A 17,832-nucleotide genomic window follows, 5' to 3' on the forward strand; every position below is an offset into this window, starting at 1 on the left:
TTATTTTCCTTCAAGAATTTAATTAGGTTCTCTTCATAAATACAGCTAGCATCCTCAGTGTCTTTACAGTGGTAATATATGAACCATTGAAATGAGTGTGGTTTCATTTAATGACAGACACCAAGGTCAATTGAGGCTGATATTCTTAGAAGCTATAACGAGCTTGAGATATGGTCTTTACCCAATCTTACAAACCCAGGGAGAGCAGGGATTGTATGATGCCCAACATTCTTGCATCTGTTCTATTTATTCAGATTGAGACTCAATTTCATGCAAGTCAAGTCTTTTATTCCATAAACTCAAAGTATTACACTAAAAGACATGGATGAAATCTAAATAAAACCAATCTCATTTTCCAGAACACTGACAGCTCATAAGGGAGACGCACAAAAGGATGAACCAAGGAAAAACTGTAAGACAGAATAAGCATAGCTACCTTATCTGTGTTATAGGAAACACAGATAAGGATGCCTTAGGCTTGATGAGTCTGCACTCGAGGTGTTCTGGATTAGTCACAGGATGGCAGCTGGGCCAAGGTAGGTTCTAGGTGGGAACAAGAGCTGCTAGCAAGGCTTGCTTCAAGCTGACCAGAGCTGTAAAGCCTGTTTCTTGTCCCCACTCTGCCCATTCCAGTTCTTTCTTCCTGAGGCTGCTCTAACTCTGGGCACACCCAGGGGATCTTCAAACTGGAGGAACTGGTTGTGACATGTGGAGGCAGTGTTTCTGTAAGACCCAAAGTGCTGAGTAAGAACATAAGGGCAGTCTTTTGCTTGCCAAGAGCCAGGAAGCCTGTGTGGGTTCCTAATTTTGAAGATACAGAATGTTAAATCCAGCTTTCCAAGCAAATCCTGGAGTCTGCTTAGCAGTATAGGAAACACTATCTACACCGATCCTGCTGGGGGGCATGTACATCATCTGTTTTGACTATTCACTTCTCCCTAACCAGGTGGACGAGTTGTACAGTGCAATTATTTTGCCATATATATATGTATATATATGCATATATATACATATATGTGTGTGTGTGTATGTATATATATATATATATATATATGACGCATATCACACACACACACATACACACACACACACATACAACAGACTAACACTTCGCCCACATACAACAGACTAACACTTCGCCCACATGAAGAATATCCCCTGCATTGTAGGACAGATAGTGTGCTCAGTCCATTCTGGGCAAGAGGTGTCCATGGGTGGGGAGAAGGGGCTGGTATGTGGAAGAGATTAAAACAGGAAAAGACTCAACTTCAAAGAATGCAGGGATGTGAATGCATGAATGCACAGCTTAGGCTCAGGGATGAGTTCTAGGTGTTCCTGGAGCTGCAGGGTCAGTTGCCAGTTCCCGTGGGTGAAGCCCCAGGCTGATGAACTGCCCCAGGGCTCTAAGGACATCATTCCTACAGCTACCACATCAGTGTGTGCAGTTTCTGACAGCTCACCACCCTGATGCACAGTCAACTCAGTTTGACCCTTTGTTCTGGGGGGAAAAGGTACCAAATATTAGAGCCTACAATTAAAATAAGATAGAGAGCTCTTGGGATAACTGGGGATAACTCAGGAATTCTTCATCTAAACTTTTGCCTTGAAACACAGGTAAAAATTAAATATAATTATAAAAATATCTCTGGTAACAAAATGCAAAACATATAAATATGAGACAAAAAATTGTCTACAACTGACATTACACATATCTCTTTATATTCTTTGTCCCCTGAACAGGAAAGTAAAAAGTTAGGATCATATTGTATGTAACTCTATATTAATTTTTATTTTATTTTATAACATCATTTCTCAATATAATTAAGTATTATGTAAAATCTATAATATTTTATTCTATACATATATGCAAATTTATTTAACCTTTCCCTATCTTTAGGCACTTAGACTGCTTCTGGATTTCTTTTTTTTTTAAGTAATACTATGATGAACAATCATATGTATAAGTATCTTGACACAACTAAAATCATTTCCTTAGGATTCATATCAATAAATGGGATTATGGGGGCTGGAGAGATGACTTTTTGGTTAAAAAACACTGACTTCTCTGCTCTTTCAGAAGACCAGGTTTGATTCCTAGCATTCACATGGTAGCTCACAACCATAGTTCCAGTTCCGGGAAATCTCACATCCCTTTCTGGCCTCTGTGGGCACCAGGCATGCACATGGTGCACAGACATTCATGTTGTCAAAACACCCATGCTTGTAGAATAATAATAACAAAAGTATTATATGGGATTATGAGTTAACCCTTTTAAGGTTATGGATGATAAACTAAGCTGAGATAAAGAACATATTCTGAGGCAGGCAGAATCACTGCTGGGGTGAGTCAGAGTGTACGTAGCTCTCACCACTAGCCTTATTCTCTCTATTGCTCTGTGGTTCTTCTAGCTTCCCCTGGAGTTACAGAGGCTGTAACCTATATAATAGCCACTTTTGCTATGCCACTCTCTTGGCCAGTCTCTTGGCACAGGATGCCCCTCTTGGTTGGTGTCTCCCCTCCCTTATCCCCTCCCTGCTGTCCTCACATGACCTGGTCCAGGGTCATGTCCACTCTGGACTCTCCCAGATGTCTCTACCTCCGGCAATGCTCTCCCACATCTCTGCAATAAACTCTCCTCTCCATCATACCCAGGAGCAGTCATGTCCTTTCTTTTTTATTTATTTTTTCATTTCCTACCCAGCTGGATTGGTATTTGATTAGTGTGTCTAATATCCAGCGATGTATCTGTCCCAGATCTGTTCTTCCTAGATCTTTTTCACATACATCAAACGGGATAGTATCCCTTTAGTTTCTCATGCCACAAACTTGGAGTTCTTTTTGAATCTTCCATGCTACGTCAAACCCACTGGCAAATATTTGCATCATGTCTCATTAGGTTATTGCAATAACCTCTTACTGGTCTCAGTGCTTTACCAATTGCACAACATGGTCATTAAAATGTTCCCATTAAAATATAAATCAGATCACGTCTTTTCTGTACCACCCTGTGAAGGCCTCCACTTTACCTACAGCAAGACAAAGTTCCTAAAATGGCTACAAAGTCTGTCCCTTCCCATTTCTCTACCCATCCCCTTGGTTATGTCCGCTCTGACCAAGTTGGTTTTTTTGCTGGTCTGTAACTGTGTCAGACTCTTGTAGTGAGTCCTATGTACTTCTGGGAGCTTTGTAGACTCTGCCTCCACAGCTCTGCATGGATCTGCTTCAGGTCTTCACTGGTTCACTTCCTGATATGCTGCCATCTGTCTCGATGCTCTCTCCTTTTCTATCCTAGTTTCCTCTGCCATGCTTAGCAATCACCAACAGACTACGCACTGGCTTTATCCACATGCTCCCCACCCCAACCCCATATCACTGTTGACAGACGGAATTTGTGTTCAGTGCTTGAGATTGAAGAGAGGACCCACAGCATACAAGGCACCCATTCCAGTGCTGAGCTGCACCCTCAGCTTCCAGGCAGGGATTTTTGTCCATTTTGTTTCTTGCTGGGCCCTCAGCATCTAGAGAGTACCTAGCATGTGTGTTAACTGCTGAACAACAGATAGCAAGTGTTGGCAAACATGGGGCAAAGGAGGAGCTCCTGGTCACTAGAGAAATGGAAACTACTATAGCCACTATTTAAAAGAAAAATCAATATGAAGGATCCCTTAAAGATCAAAAACAGAACTGTTACATAATCCAGCAATTCCAGTACTGGATGTGTACCCAGTGGACATGAAAGTCCAAATATCCCCATGACTCCCATTTCTTGCAGCACTTACTCATGATAGCCAAGAAATGGAAACAACCTAAATGTCCATCAATTGATATATGGCTAAAAAAATGTGGCTATATATACATAATGGAATTCCCCTAGGTCATAAAATGATGAAGCTTCTCATTACTATAACCTGAATGAAACCAGGGGTTGTCATATTAAGTGAAGTAAGCCAGACACAGAAAGACAACCACTGTATGGTCTTACTTAAATGTGGAGTTAAAAATAGACTGATTTCAGAGATTTGAAAAAGGAGCAGTGGGGAGCTGGAGAGATGGCCCAGCAGTTACAAGCTTTTTCTGCTCTTGCAGAAGACCTGGGTTTGGTTTGGCTACCAGTACCCACATAGCTCAAAATGTCTATCTCCAGTCCCAAGGGATCTGACACCCTCTTCTGGCTTCCACAGACATATATATATACATATAGAAAACAATTTATATACATAAAATTAACAATGCCCTCAATATTTTAGAAAAAAATAAGAAAAGAAATAATAAATATCATAAATAAAACTAAAAAAATAGAGTTAAAAGAACAATACAAAGGATCAATGAAATAAAATGTTGGTTTTTTTTTTGAAAGGGTAAACAAGATTAACATGTCCTTAGCCAAACTAACCAACCAAAAGAAAGAAAGACTCAAACATTAGACATGAAAAAAAGAGATATTACCACAGACAAACCTGAAATATATTTGTATTTTTGAAAACAATTCCAATAAGTTAGAAAATCTATAATATATGAATATATTTCTGAAGATGTATGACCTACGCCAACTGAGTTAAGAAGATTCTTTACAAAAATCTCTAAGTAGGTCAATTTTAACCAATGAGATTGGAGAACCAATAAAATGGCTTCTCAAAATAATACCAGAGGAATTCAATGCCAGGTTCTGCCATATCTTTAAAGAGTTAATATAAATGCCCCTCAAACTATGGCACAAAGTAGGACAGGCAAGAATGCTTTTAGTTCATTCTACAAAGCCAGTGTGAGCCTGATTCTCAAACCAGGTTAAGACGCAACAACAAACCATAGACCAATTTTCTTGATGAACAAAGATATAAAATATGCAATAAAATACTTGGAAACTGACTTCAACAACAGATTTAAAAAGATCACATACTATGATCAAGTTGGATCTGTGTCAAGAATGCAAGGATGTCTCAACTTATGCTAATCGATAAAGGTAACACTGCACATGATAGAATAAAGGACCTAAATCACATAATCCCTCTGTCAATGCAGAAAAAAAAAATCCTTAACAAGTTCAACAAGTCTTTGTTGTAAAATACCTGAAGAAAGTGGGGCTAGAGAACTATAAACAGCATAGTAAGTGACACATACAACAGATCTACAGCTAACATTATACTGAAGGTGGAAAAATTGATTGTACCACGTCTAAGACCATACATAAGTAAGGCTGGTGAGTATTACCACTTTTATTCAGTGTAGTGCTTAAAATCACACCCAGAGCAATAAGGAAAGCAGAAGCACTCCAACGGACCCAGACAGGGAAAAAAGAAGTCCAATTATCCCTATTTGCAGGCCTCGGTGCTTTATTGGTAGAATCTCAAAGACTTATGAATTTAGAGAGTACCTAGCAAAAGTTGGTCAGGGAACTCCAGGACAGCTTTCAAGAGTCATCATCCATGTTAGGCTTTTTAAGGAGGTGACTAAGCTGCCCTTGGGTAGCCTGTATGCCTGTGTCTTGGAACATTGATAAAGTCTTTGCATGCTAAGTTTTCGTGAGCTGCCTGTGTCTTAGTTCTGAGGGCAACAGCTGCACAGCGGTGTACAGGTCCAGCAGTTGGGCAGCTGAGTCCTATGGAAATCCTGGGCTTTGGTGTTTTGAGGAACCTCTGTAGCCATTTCAAGGTGGGTGCACTAGTTTGCTTTCCCACTAACAACACTATGTAAGGATTCCTGTCTCCCCAACCCTCATTATTATCATAGTTTTTAATTTCTGGATGGTCACCACTCTGACTGGGATGCGATAGGCTCTCCAAGTACTCTTGATTTGCATTTCTGTGATGATTAAGGAGTCTATGCATTTTCTCATATACTTATTGACTATTGAATATCTTCACTTGAAAAGAAATTGTCTGTTCAGCTCATTACCCATTCATTGGTTGGTTCCCTAAGCTAGACTTGGATAGAATCAATCTCTCCCTCTCCCTCTCCTTTTCACTCTCCCTGTCCTTGTCCCTCGGCTTCTCCTCCTCCCCTTTCCCTCTCCTTCCCCCTCTCTCCCCATCGGCCTAATTCTTCTCTGATGTATAAAGAAAACATGTATACCTCCCACTCCACTGTTCTCTCTCATACACACACACACACACACAGACACACACACACACACACAGACACACATGCACGCGCGTGAGCGCTTACACACAGAGGAATATTATCCAGTTATTAAGGAAAAAGAAATCATGTTGTTTTTCAGGAAAATGGACAGAAACATAAAACTGAAGATCATCATGTTCAGAAATAAGCCAGAATCAGAACCATGAGTTGTACATTTTATGATATGTATCATTATAGAAGAGAGAAGAGAGGAGCAGAGACGGAAAGAGGGAGACACAGAGAGAGAGAGACTATTACAGGACAGAGAGGGACCAGTAAATGTGAGACATAAATGTGGTTAGTGGGAGAATCAAGCACATGTATGTGTGAAAACGTAATGAAACCACTGTCTTGTACTGTTAATATATATACTAAAAAAATGAAGTTCAAATAAGAACTTTAAATTCTCTTCTCTGCAGTCACTCATCTAGTAAACAACAAGCTTAGAATCTGTTCAGTAGTTTACTGCCCATGATGGGACCTAAACTGCCTTACGTGCTACCAACTTAGATGAATTTTAATATTCGTTTAAGTGTCCAGCAACAAACAAACCAACCAACAAAACCCTGTTCACTGCAGCCATGCTTTAGAATGGTGCAGGGCGGCGGCTCCAGGCTTTTCTAATACCTCTTCATTTCTCAGGCCTTTCAGGAGAAAGAAAATATTCTTAATGTTAGGGTTCGTGGTCATTCATATGTTTCCTAGTCCAAACGTTTAAACTGTTGTAAAACCATAACAGTAACCACGGCACAAAGTCTCCTGAAACCTCTTCCTGAGTGAACAAACGCTCCAGCTGCCGTGAGTGTGTGAAGCGAAGGGAAGGACTGAGCTGGGTACTGGCTAGCCATGTGAAAGACTGAGGGGATCCTACAGTGTGCCAGCCTAGCCACTTGTCAAAGACAATGGCTGTCGGCACAGCACTGCAGTGTGAGGGTTGAGAGAGCCGCCAGCGAAAGCAATCCTTTTTGTAATATGTGCAGTCCTGTGTGCTAGGACATCAGCTGAAGTTCACTGTGGCTGACCCTCTGAAAAGGGCCTTTCACCGACAACACACCCACACGGACAACTCAGCAAACTGGAGAATGAAGTTCTAGGGAGAGGCAAGGTGGTGTCATGGGAAAAGAATTGAAATAGGAACAAACAAACCCTAATTTTAATTCCAATGTTGCGACTCTTATACCTCCTTTAACTTCCATTTTCCTTATTCACTTACTGGCTCTGACACCCAGCCAGCCAGCCCACAAGTTTGCATTGAGAGCCAGCTTCTACTCAAGACATTGGACCAGATGATGTGGGCATCCCAGGATGCTCATTTACACATATTAGGGATAATAATAATTTATATACCTTGAAGTTGTAATGAGGATGAAAACAGTTTCTACGTACAAGAAATTGAAACGCTTCTTATTTTTCTTGCTTACTTCATGAATGTATCCTGAGAACCATATGAGGGAACATTATGAACTCAAAGTAGAACATGAATATGTGAAAAATAGATATTCTGACCAAAAGGAAACATGCAATTGTTTAATATTACTTAGGGAACAGTGTGTGTGTGTGTGTGTGTGTGTGTGTGTGTGTGTGTGTGGTAGACAGAGGGGGAGAGACAGACAGACAGACAAGAGACAGACAGAATCTAGGAACTAAAGAAGTCTTGGGTAATTTTTTTCCTTGTCTGTTTTAGCAAAATCAAATGTCCCAAAGCTAAAAATTGAAGATTAAGTAACCGTCTTTGGAGTTTTTGAGAGAACTGAAAGATAACAACTAAGCCTGCTATTTCAAGTGAAGCTCCTGATTTCCAGTTGTCTTAGGTTTTTGGACTCTGAGATCCCTAATGGTTCTGGGAGTGGGAAGAGCTGGCACTGAGTTATGATGCACCTTCAAGGAACTGTAAGCTACAAGCCTCTGGTGTCTGAAACAAGGAGTTTGAACTTGGGGTTTGTTGGTTTTCTCAGATAGAAGAACCCAGAGATAGACAACCCAGCATGGGCCACTCCTGCGATGCCCTCTGGGGCCTGGATCACACCCCGCCCATTGCATCAGCATGTCTTGACACTGTGCCCAGCTGAAAGTTGGAGTTCTGTAGAGACCGGAAGGGAATGGATGTGAGGTCAGCCATGAGTTCCTTCCATCCAAAACATCCATGGAAATAAAGACCAGAACTAATGGGCAGAGGTCCTCAAGAAAAATCACTTTATTTTTCTTTTGAGTATTTCAGTAGTTTCTTTGATTTTTAAGAATCTTGTGACGCTAAGTGTGGTGGTGCATGCATTAATCCCAGCATTTGGGAGGTAGAGGCAGGAGAATATCTGTGAGCTCCTTGCCAGTCTGGTCTACATAGCAAGTTCCAGAACATGCAGGGCTCCATAGAGAGTCTCTGTCTTAAAAAACAAAAGAAAAACAAAACAAAACAAAACAAAAAAACAAAAAACGAAAAACAAGCAAACAAACAAAAAGAGGAGCTTGTGGCTGTGGTCTCTTCTCTGTGATTTGCCAAAGAGAAAATATGGTATCTGTTTTTACCAGTAAAATATCTGATATGTCCTCTATCAATGAATAATGTATTAAATGGAATTTTTGGAAATAGGAGGTGGAATAGGAACTTGCTCTGTTTATACCATGAATTGACCTAGTATCGCAGTACCTTCAAGAACATTGCATCCTCCCTCAGAGGGAATTTATACTATTTAAATGGACTCCTATGAGCTGGGGTGTGGCTCAGTGGTAGGGTACTTGATAAGCATGGGCTAGGTCATGGGTTCAATTTCAAGCACTGAACAAAAATAAAAATATTACTATTATTGTAGTATATAATAGCATCTGAGTTTTTGTCTAATATTTTAACTATTTCTATCCTTTTAATCTCTAAAATGTAACATGACATTCTGTATAGTGTAACTGTGCATAAGTATAGCTGAACCCACTTAGTTTAACTCAAAGCCAAATGTAGCCATCTAGACATCTTGGCTTCACATGAGGAAAGCTGACAGCCACTCAGCCCTCAACTGTTTGACTTTAGAAGACATTTTGACATGAACAATAGGGTAAAACTATTAAAACATTTCTGAATTTTCCTCAAAAAAAAATTGTCTTTCCACTGTGGCCACACAATGTGCCTTACAATTTGTCTCTTACATGGCCGTGTACACTGAGTGAACTCTCCTTGGTACTTCAAGTAGATCTTATCCATGGATACTCGTCAGCCTTTCTATGCATTTGGAATTCTGTATCTGAGCAGTGGGGTTATGAAAGGGCATCCAAATGAGACCTGGATGTTTGAGACACATGTCCTCTGGATTATACAAGCCCGCCCAAGGAGCCAGTCAAATAAGAAATAGTCTCTGAAGTTTTAATTCCTTTAAAACAAAATCAAAAAACTACCATCAGGATGCAATGCTGGCTCAGTGGCAAAGCACTTGCCTAGCACATGAAAGGCTCTGTATGTGACCTCCAGATTTAAAGAAGAAGAAGGAGGAGGAGGAGGAGGAGGAGGAAGAGGAGGAAGAGGAAGAAGAGGAGTAGAAAGCAAGAAGAAGAAGGAGGAGGAGAAAGAGAAGGAGGAGGAGGAGAAAGAGAAGGAGGAGAAGGAGGATGAGGAGAAAAGAAGAAAGAAGAAGAAAGAAGAAGAAAGAAGAAAGAAGAAGAAGAAGAAGAAGAAGAAGAAGAAGAAGAAGAAGAAGAAGAAGAAGAAGAAGAAGAAGAAGAAGAAGAAGAAGTAGAAGTAGTGGTGGAAGAAGAGGAGGAGGAGGAACCTACATCTAAATGACACAAACTTATGTTCAATTCAAAATGAACCATTCCAGACAACAGTATAATTCTTGGGTAAAATAAGACTTAGAGAGATTTGAAATATATAATATGACTTTAAATGAATCACTTGTGATGGGTAATTTTTGTTTGTGGTTTGTTTGCTTTGTTTTTGTTCACCTCGACACAGAGTCATCTGGAAGGAGGGAGGCTCAAATGAGAAAATGCCTGCATCACATTCACCTGTAGGGAGGTCTGTGGGACCTTTTCTTAATTAATCACTGGTGTGGAGTGCTCCAGGACACCCAGGCAGTGCCTCTCTGGCAGGTGGTCCTGACTTGTATGAGAAAGTGAGCTGAGGAACCAGGTAGAGCAAGCCAGTAAGCAGGATTTCCCCATGCTCTCTGCTTCAACTCATGCCTCCAGATTCCTTCCCTCCTCTCAAAGATGGACTGTGCCCTAGAAGAGTAAGCTGAATAAACTCTCTTCCCCAAGCTTGCTTGCTTGCTTGCTTTCTTTCTCTCTCTCTTTCTTTCTTTCTTTCTTTTTTTTGGCCATGATATTTATCACAGCAATAGAAAACAAACTAAGACATCACTTTATAGTGAGAATTTTGGTTTCTTTTAAAAAGCACAGGAGTTTGCTTTTATTTTAATTCCAGGTATGGGGTGTGGAGCTGCCTCAGCTTGTACAAAGCAGCTGACTGTGATTTTCCTCAGGCTCTGGCCTGGGCAGATTTTGACACTTGCAGATAGCTTTTGTGATTGTGTGATGTCTAGAATGCTGGAAAGTTTTCAAAGGATAGAAAAAAAGGGGGGGGCTGAGAGGTGGGGTTGTCCGTTGTTGGTTGTTTGTTGGTTGGTTATTATTGGTTTTTGTTGGTCACAGTTTGCTAAGTAGTCCTGTGCAAAAAAAAGAAAAAAAGAAAAAACAAGAAGAAATCAGATATACTGACAGCAGAGATCATACTTGACCCAAGGAACTCAAGACCCCCATTAGCACGAACAGTCCCACCCAAGAGTGGTAATGCCCTCTTTCCTTTCCATCTGCTTCTCTCCTATTTGGTGTTAGGGGTGAAAAAGGTAGAAAAGGGATAGAGAAGGATGGAAGAAAGAAGAATCCACAAAGTAGATAAAGCCTTGCTACATCACTTAACTACATCAAGTTGTTAATTGATAACCGCAGTAATACATTTGATTACTGGTAAGGTAGTCTCCCTCCTCCCCCAAATATTGTTATGCTCTTAAATAATAGCTTACTGGTCACCCCCTCATCTGGTCAAAGGATTTCTCTTCTGACTTTCTGAGATTAGTAAAACTGTACCTTAAGGGGTCATCTGTTTACTTCTCTGTACTGACACACTTCACTCAGTGCTCTTCCATCCCAGCTTTTGTTAACCTAGACTGTTTTCTGGGTTTTGGGGATGGCCTTTAATTCTGAGCATTTAGCTTCTATCTCTCCCTGCAAAAGTTGGCAAGGGAATTCTGGCAAGTGGAGCAGATGTAAATAGAAATGAGCTGAAAGTTTGTTCAGGACAATGCCATAGATCCATCATCCCTCTACTCTACGGGGCTTCTTAGGCAAGATGGAGTAGGGGGCTTAGAGCTTGAGCTCTGGAGAATGATTGCTGAATTAATTTCTTATACCTGATCTGTCTTGGCTCTTTAACCTTGGGATTAAATTATATTTTCCATAAAGTACTGGGAACAAATACACTAAGAGTTACCTATAAACATTTACCAGCACTATGTTGAGACATCTACAACAGTGTTCTCTCATATTTGAATGGCTGCCCTTCAAGGTAATGTTTGAACCTGTGCAAAATACAATAGACTATTCCTAAGACAATTGCAATAGGACTTAGGCTTTTTCATTGTATATCAACAGAAATAAATAGAGACTTGGCTACTCTCTAGACCATGTGTATGTGGCCTGTGGCTGGTGCCAAGCCCCTCATGGCTTTCACTTTGTCCCTGCCCACAGTCCTCAGCAGCCCTGTAGCTTTGATGCTTTCTTCCTCCCCGTTTGCAGTTCACTGTCATCAGCAGCCTGGTTTCCTGTCTTGTCATTGTCCAGCTGCTTGTCTGGCACCACTAACTCCTTCCTCTTCCTCTCCAGAGGATGTCGACATTTCCAGTACAGACGGGCAACGCCACCAGCTCTTCTGGCTGCAGCTCTTCCTTCTTTAAACCTCCTTTGAAGCCTTGTGAGTTTCCTGTAATGACTGTGTCTCTGTTTTGGCTATTTTAGTATTTATGTGGCTTTTGATTTTGATCTCGATTCACATCTTCTAGCCAAAACTTATCTCCAACAAGTAGTTTGGGGTTTTGCTGGAAGGTAATTTGAATTTGTTTACAAGATCACCAACTCCCAATTTAGATGTCCTAAGACTTCTGAAGGGGAGTGACCTTCCCAGAGTGCCTTGCACTCATTATCACTAAGCTATGTTATTAGGCAGGGATGGGCTGTTTTGTTTGTGAGCTAATCCTGCTTCTTATAATTCTCAGTGATTACTGCTGAATCAGGAGAAGTGGGGAAGTCACTTCAGCAGAACTGAAGAATTAAAGTCAAACACACACACACACACACACACACACACACACACATACACACACTGGTGCACGTACACCAACCACATAGAGCACAGGACTATTTCATCATAATCATCTGACATCTTTTCTGCAGGAAGTCACAAATACAAAATAGATATGAACAAAAATAACTCAGTTGTCATAACAGATGAGAAATGACCTCTATCTTCTCCCTCCTCTCCCTCCTCTCCCTCCTTCCCCTCCTCCCCTTCTTCCCTCTCCTCTGGTCCATTTCCCTTCTCTTCCTTCTCTCCCAACTTCCTTCCTTCCACTCTTCTATCTCTTCCTAATTCTCTCTCTGTGTCTCCATCTTTCTGGTCTCTGCTCTTCTTGTCCATCTTCTCTGTTATCGTTGTTCATAGGAATTATAATAGAAAAAAATCTCCCAAATATTTCTCTAGCTCCACTCAGTGATTAGGCCCCAGAAGTGTTTGTTCTTTGAACCTTCCTTTCCCTGAGCAACTTTTGTGCTTGAGGTGCTCAGGAAAGAGATCAGGTAAGTCCCTGGCACCCAGAACCTTCTATTTGGGTGGTCATTTTTCACCACTGGGTGCTGGAAATTTTCTTTTAAGAAAAAGCCAGTGTGTTTCAAGATTCCATGAGGAGAACATGAGGCAGGGGGAGGCTGGGCTTCTCCTGTGCCCCATCTCGAGGTTTCCTAAGAGGCCAGATGCAGCACAGAGCTGCTTCCTTCCTGTTTCTGTTGCTCAGAACTCACAGCCAAACACTAAAACCCAGGAAATCAGTTGCCTTCCCACCATGCAGAGACTTTCCCTTGGCTGCTTGTTTTCATCGAATAAGAAGGTTCCTCTTACCTAACTGGGTTTCTGCCTGGAACCCTGTCAGCCACAAGCCTAACTTCTAGCTCTCATCTTGCTTTGGTTTTCTCCTCATAAAGACTTTTTTGGCTCTGTAGTATCACTATTTAGGTTCCCTGAGATGTTCACTGGAGGTCCACCATTCAAAAGCTACCATTAAAGGTCTGGCAACGAGGCTCTGTCCTTAAAGTACTTCCAATGCAAGTGTGAAGACCTAAATCTGCATCTTCAGCACCCATGTGGAAAACCAAGAAGTAGTACCACAAACCTGTAATCCCAGGGTGGGGCTGGGGAGGCTGAGACAGAAGGGTCCCTGGGGCTTCCTAGACAGCTAGTCTAGTTGAATGGAAGAGCTCCAGGTTCAGTGTGAAGCCCTGCCTTTAAAATAAGGTGGAAAGTAATTGGTGATTAAGAGATACCCAGTATCAACCCCTGGACTCCACACATGCAAACACACACACACACACACACACACACACAAACACAAACACACACCCCACCCATGCCCACAGAGCCAACATGAAGTTTGCAATCCAATCTATACTTTGGTCTTTTCTATTCTTTTCTTTTACAAAAGATTTATATTGAAACTTTTTAAAGCTCTGTTTCTGTGGCTCTTGACTTTTCCTAAAATGACTTCACCTAAAAGTAGTTGAGGCCAAGCAGAACCCTTCTTGTAAACAACTGACAGGAGACATGATAGCCCTTAATGAGTACAACCTGGACTGTCTCTGGCATTTTGTGTGGACAAAATAATCAAAAGCTAATTTGAGCACAGAGGAAATGAATAAAACTTCTTATCACTGAAAGAACCCAGAGGAAATCAAGGTCAGGCAGAGCCCTTCTGTGCAGTGGAGCTCTGTCCTATGTCAGGCTCCTCTTGCCCAAATGCCCCACTCTCTATCTGTGTGGGAGTTAGGAGGAACTGGAGAGCAGTAGCTGAGAGACTGCCTGGGTTCTAGTCCCACCTGTATCACTTGTATGCTGTTACAGGAGCCAGAAGAGCTGAATAAGAGCATTTACCTCATAGAGTTGTTGAAGGGCTTAAATGAGAGACTCCATGTAAAACACGTTCTTTATCTGGCATGTGGTGATGCCTGTGAAGTATTATGGCTATGAGGATGAAACTGATCTCCAGGGAATAACCAGGTGGAGTGTATGGAGTGATTCTGTAGGTAGATGGAAGTCTACAATCAGAAATACAAAGCCTATTTCAGAAAGTCGTTAAGAGTTGGCAGGGCAGGTTGCAGGGACTGTTAAAGAGAATACCCAGCTCAGGTAGTAAAGCACTTGTGGCGTAAGTATAAGGCCCTTACTTCAAATCCACAGAACCCACCTTAAAAAGCTAGGAAACAAACTGTGCCCATATGCCCAGTACTGGAGAATCAGAGACAAGGACAAACCAACAAAGCTCCCAGCTCAATGAGTAACCCAGTCTGAATAAGTAAAGTGGAGAGTGATTGAGGAAGACACAAAATGTCTATGTATGGCTTCCACACCCACATGTACACACACACACACACACACACACACACACACACACACACAGCAGTGTGGTGAAATCAGCAGGAATAAGGATGCTCACTTTCTCTTGTTGCAGCAAATAGGGCACCCGTTGGATTGGTGCAGTTAGATAAGAGTCTAGGAAGAGGCTGAGCCTAACCTCCATGCTTAAGACGAACAGCAGGAAACTCCTTTGGTCTCTCTGTTGTGTGTGCTCTAGAATATTTCTAAGAAGAAGCTTCATGGTTTTCTCCTCTAATACTTGACTTCTGTCTAATGTAAGGAAAATTACCATTGTTGTAATCTTCTACAAAGTCAAACACATCCATAATTAAACACACAGACAGGTGATGGATGACAGGAATAATAAATTCCATTCCAACACAGAATGAAGGTAAAATGACTTCCCTCTAAACACCCTAAATAAATCATAAAATATACTGCTGAGGGATGACCTATCTGTCTGAAGACAGTTACCAGACAGTGTCAGGTTACCAAGAATCAAGAACGTAGTCTTTTAGAACTGGTTGCACAGGTCTGTTATGAAGTTGGGAAGAACCATGCTCGCTTTATGCACCTGGTAATGAAAACTGATCTCTTCAACCCCCATGATGAGCAACCAGCCGGAATCTGTATCTTCATGAAGTCATAGCTACCAAGAGCTGGGAGGACTCATGGAAGGTCAGCACCATTAGTTTTCTTTATGAGGCTAGTTCATGTCCTAAGGGGACATTAAAATTTTTAATTATTGTTAATAAATTTTTGTATTAACGAGAGTATTAAATATATGGTATAAGCATATATCCATGCTTACCAAATTCCTTATCTGATTTAAATAATATACTCACAACCAATCAGTTTCTGATTGGATCTAAGACAGACCCCTGCCTCCCCCATGAGATGGAACTCATTCCTGGCACTATTAATAGGGCGAAGAAGCTATGACTAGGTAGATTATGGACCCTACGAGAGAACCTATTACTATTATTCTGTCAAACAGACTGGGTATTGAAATGATTCTTACTGCTGTGACCACAGATCAGAGCACCTCTGACCTCCCATCAGAGAAGCTTCCTACAGTCAGATGGTGATTGAGAGAGACCCAGAAGAGGTCAGTGGGAAAAGAGTGAGAGATTGTGTGAAGTGCTCAGCCCTAAAGGAGGGGTCTATATCATAACTTCCCACCATGGCTCAGGGATGTAGACTAATGATCGAGTCAAAGGACTGAGAGCCAGAGGTGGAGCATGACTTCAGGAAACAGTGTTTTCCAGACATGACAGGGCAGGTGCACACATGAATCCAGACGGGTTGTGACGGCATGCAAAAGACCCGCATAGTCTCCAGCCAAATGCAATCCCATCATGAAGGTGGGTAGGCAGTCAGCCAGCAGGAAACCTGCCACTAGCTGCAGAGCTATGAGCTTCTGGGAGAGGGAGAGTGAACTCTCTTTAATCATATCACTCCGGGTAGGCAGACCGCACTCCAGGGCAGGCCTCTCTCCCAAGAGTAGTTGAGTATCACTTGACTCAGTGTGGTTGGCGAATGGGTAGAAAATCCAAAAGGTACATAGGTAGGAAGGTGTCTTAGTTAGGGTTTTACTGCCATGAAGAGACATCATGTCCAAGAAAAGTCCTATAAAGGACAACATCTAATTGGGGCTGGCTTACAGGTTCAGAGGTTCAGTCCATTAGCATCAAGGTGGGAACATGGCAGCATCCAAGCAGGCATGGTGCAGGAGGAGCTGAGAGTTCTACATCTTCATCTGAATACCACTAGGAGAAGACTGGCTTCCAGGCAGCTAGGATGAGGGTCTTACAGCCCACACCCACACTGCCACGCCTACTCCAACAAGGCCACATCTTGTAATAGTGCCACTCTCTGGGCCAAGCATATGCAAACCATCATAGGAGGTTAGAGTAGAGAGGGTGGATGTGGAAAAAGCTGGGAGGGGTCAATATAACAAAAATACATGGTATCAAATTCTGAAAGAATTTAAAAAAATAATTTTTTTTAAAAGAAATGTACTCATCCTAGCAATGTCTTTTTAGGAAGTATGAAACAGAAGTTGAGAGAACAGAGTGATTTATTGGAGGCAAATGACAGGAAAACAACCTTCAAAGTAAGATGATGTCAGTAGGGCATCTAAAGAAACAGACCTGGCCTTTGACCTGATTGGTTAGTTGTGTTTCAAGATGAAGAATATTTTCTGAATTCTATCCAGTTCCTCTTGGGGTAGACAAGAGCTAAAAATGAAAGAAATGACAATATGCTTTTGTTCATTGTGGGCTCTTGGGGAAATCCCTTAACATCCTCAGCTAGTTGCTATGGAGGCAGCCAGAGATGATCTCGGCTAATGAATTCGGGCTGACATTGTTGTGGGACGATATGACAGCAGCAATTAGTAGACAACTGGGTGTTGGGATTGCATACCAAATAAAAGTAGAAGGGCCACAACACAATTTGCCAATCTAAAACCACAAGGGCCCATACGAAAAGTCTGATTTTTTTTCAACCACCAGAAAGTATTTCTAAATGTCAGCTGAAGGAGCTATGCACACGTTTTTCCCATCTTTCCCTGCAAAGATCCCAGGGACAGCAGGTTACGTGCACACTATAGCCAGGGCACACAAGGATGGCAACTACTTGGGGAAGTAGCTGAGTTTTGGAATACTTTTGAACTTTGTGTTCCAGCCTTGTGGGATTTTTGGAGTTATTCAGTTGTCATCATAGGCAGTCTTCTCCCAACCATCAGATCAAGTAGAAAGGGTTAAAGAACTAGGCGCCATGGTTTTGTTTAAAAGGACAATGATTGTACCATTGTCTGTTCTCTGGACTGGAGGTTGTTTTTTTTTTTTTTTCTTTTTCCTGTTCAGAGTTTCCTGCTTAGTATTGGTCTGAGCATGGAGAGCCATCACTCAAACTCTGTAACAACAAACTGCAAGCTAAGGCTTTTCTATGCTTTGTTTAATTTTCCTGAAATGCCCCCCTTTTCCCAAAATGATTTATTGGTGACCCGGCATGTTTTTCATCTTACTCAACACTCCCCTGGGGACAC

At 41.6% G+C, this 17,832-nt stretch overlaps 1 long non-coding RNA gene and 1 other non-coding gene across 3 annotated transcripts in view; one reads left to right on the forward strand and one right to left on the reverse strand.

The window, feature by feature from the left end:
• The window catches only part of LOC116104762, a 73,706-nt gene that overhangs the window by 19,953 nt on the left and 35,921 nt on the right, over positions 1-17,832 (reverse strand). The window contains exon 4 of one of the 2 annotated variants that reach the window (XR_004123953.1): positions 10,483-10,767. The exons of the other annotated variant lie outside the window; for it this stretch is intronic. This is a non-coding gene — a long non-coding RNA (uncharacterized LOC116104762). Of the gene's footprint in view, positions 1-10,482; positions 10,768-17,832 lie in introns of those variants that run through there. 2 annotated transcript variants of the gene reach the window in all.
• On the forward strand, positions 8,593-8,784 carry LOC116071507. The gene has a single exon (XR_004110933.1). It is a non-coding gene; the product is annotated as a U2 spliceosomal RNA (small nuclear RNA).

Source organism: Mastomys coucha, unplaced genomic scaffold (genome assembly GCF_008632895.1).
Source record: "Mastomys coucha isolate ucsf_1 unplaced genomic scaffold, UCSF_Mcou_1 pScaffold22, whole genome shotgun sequence".
NCBI lineage: Eukaryota > Metazoa > Chordata > Mammalia > Rodentia > Muridae > Mastomys > Mastomys coucha.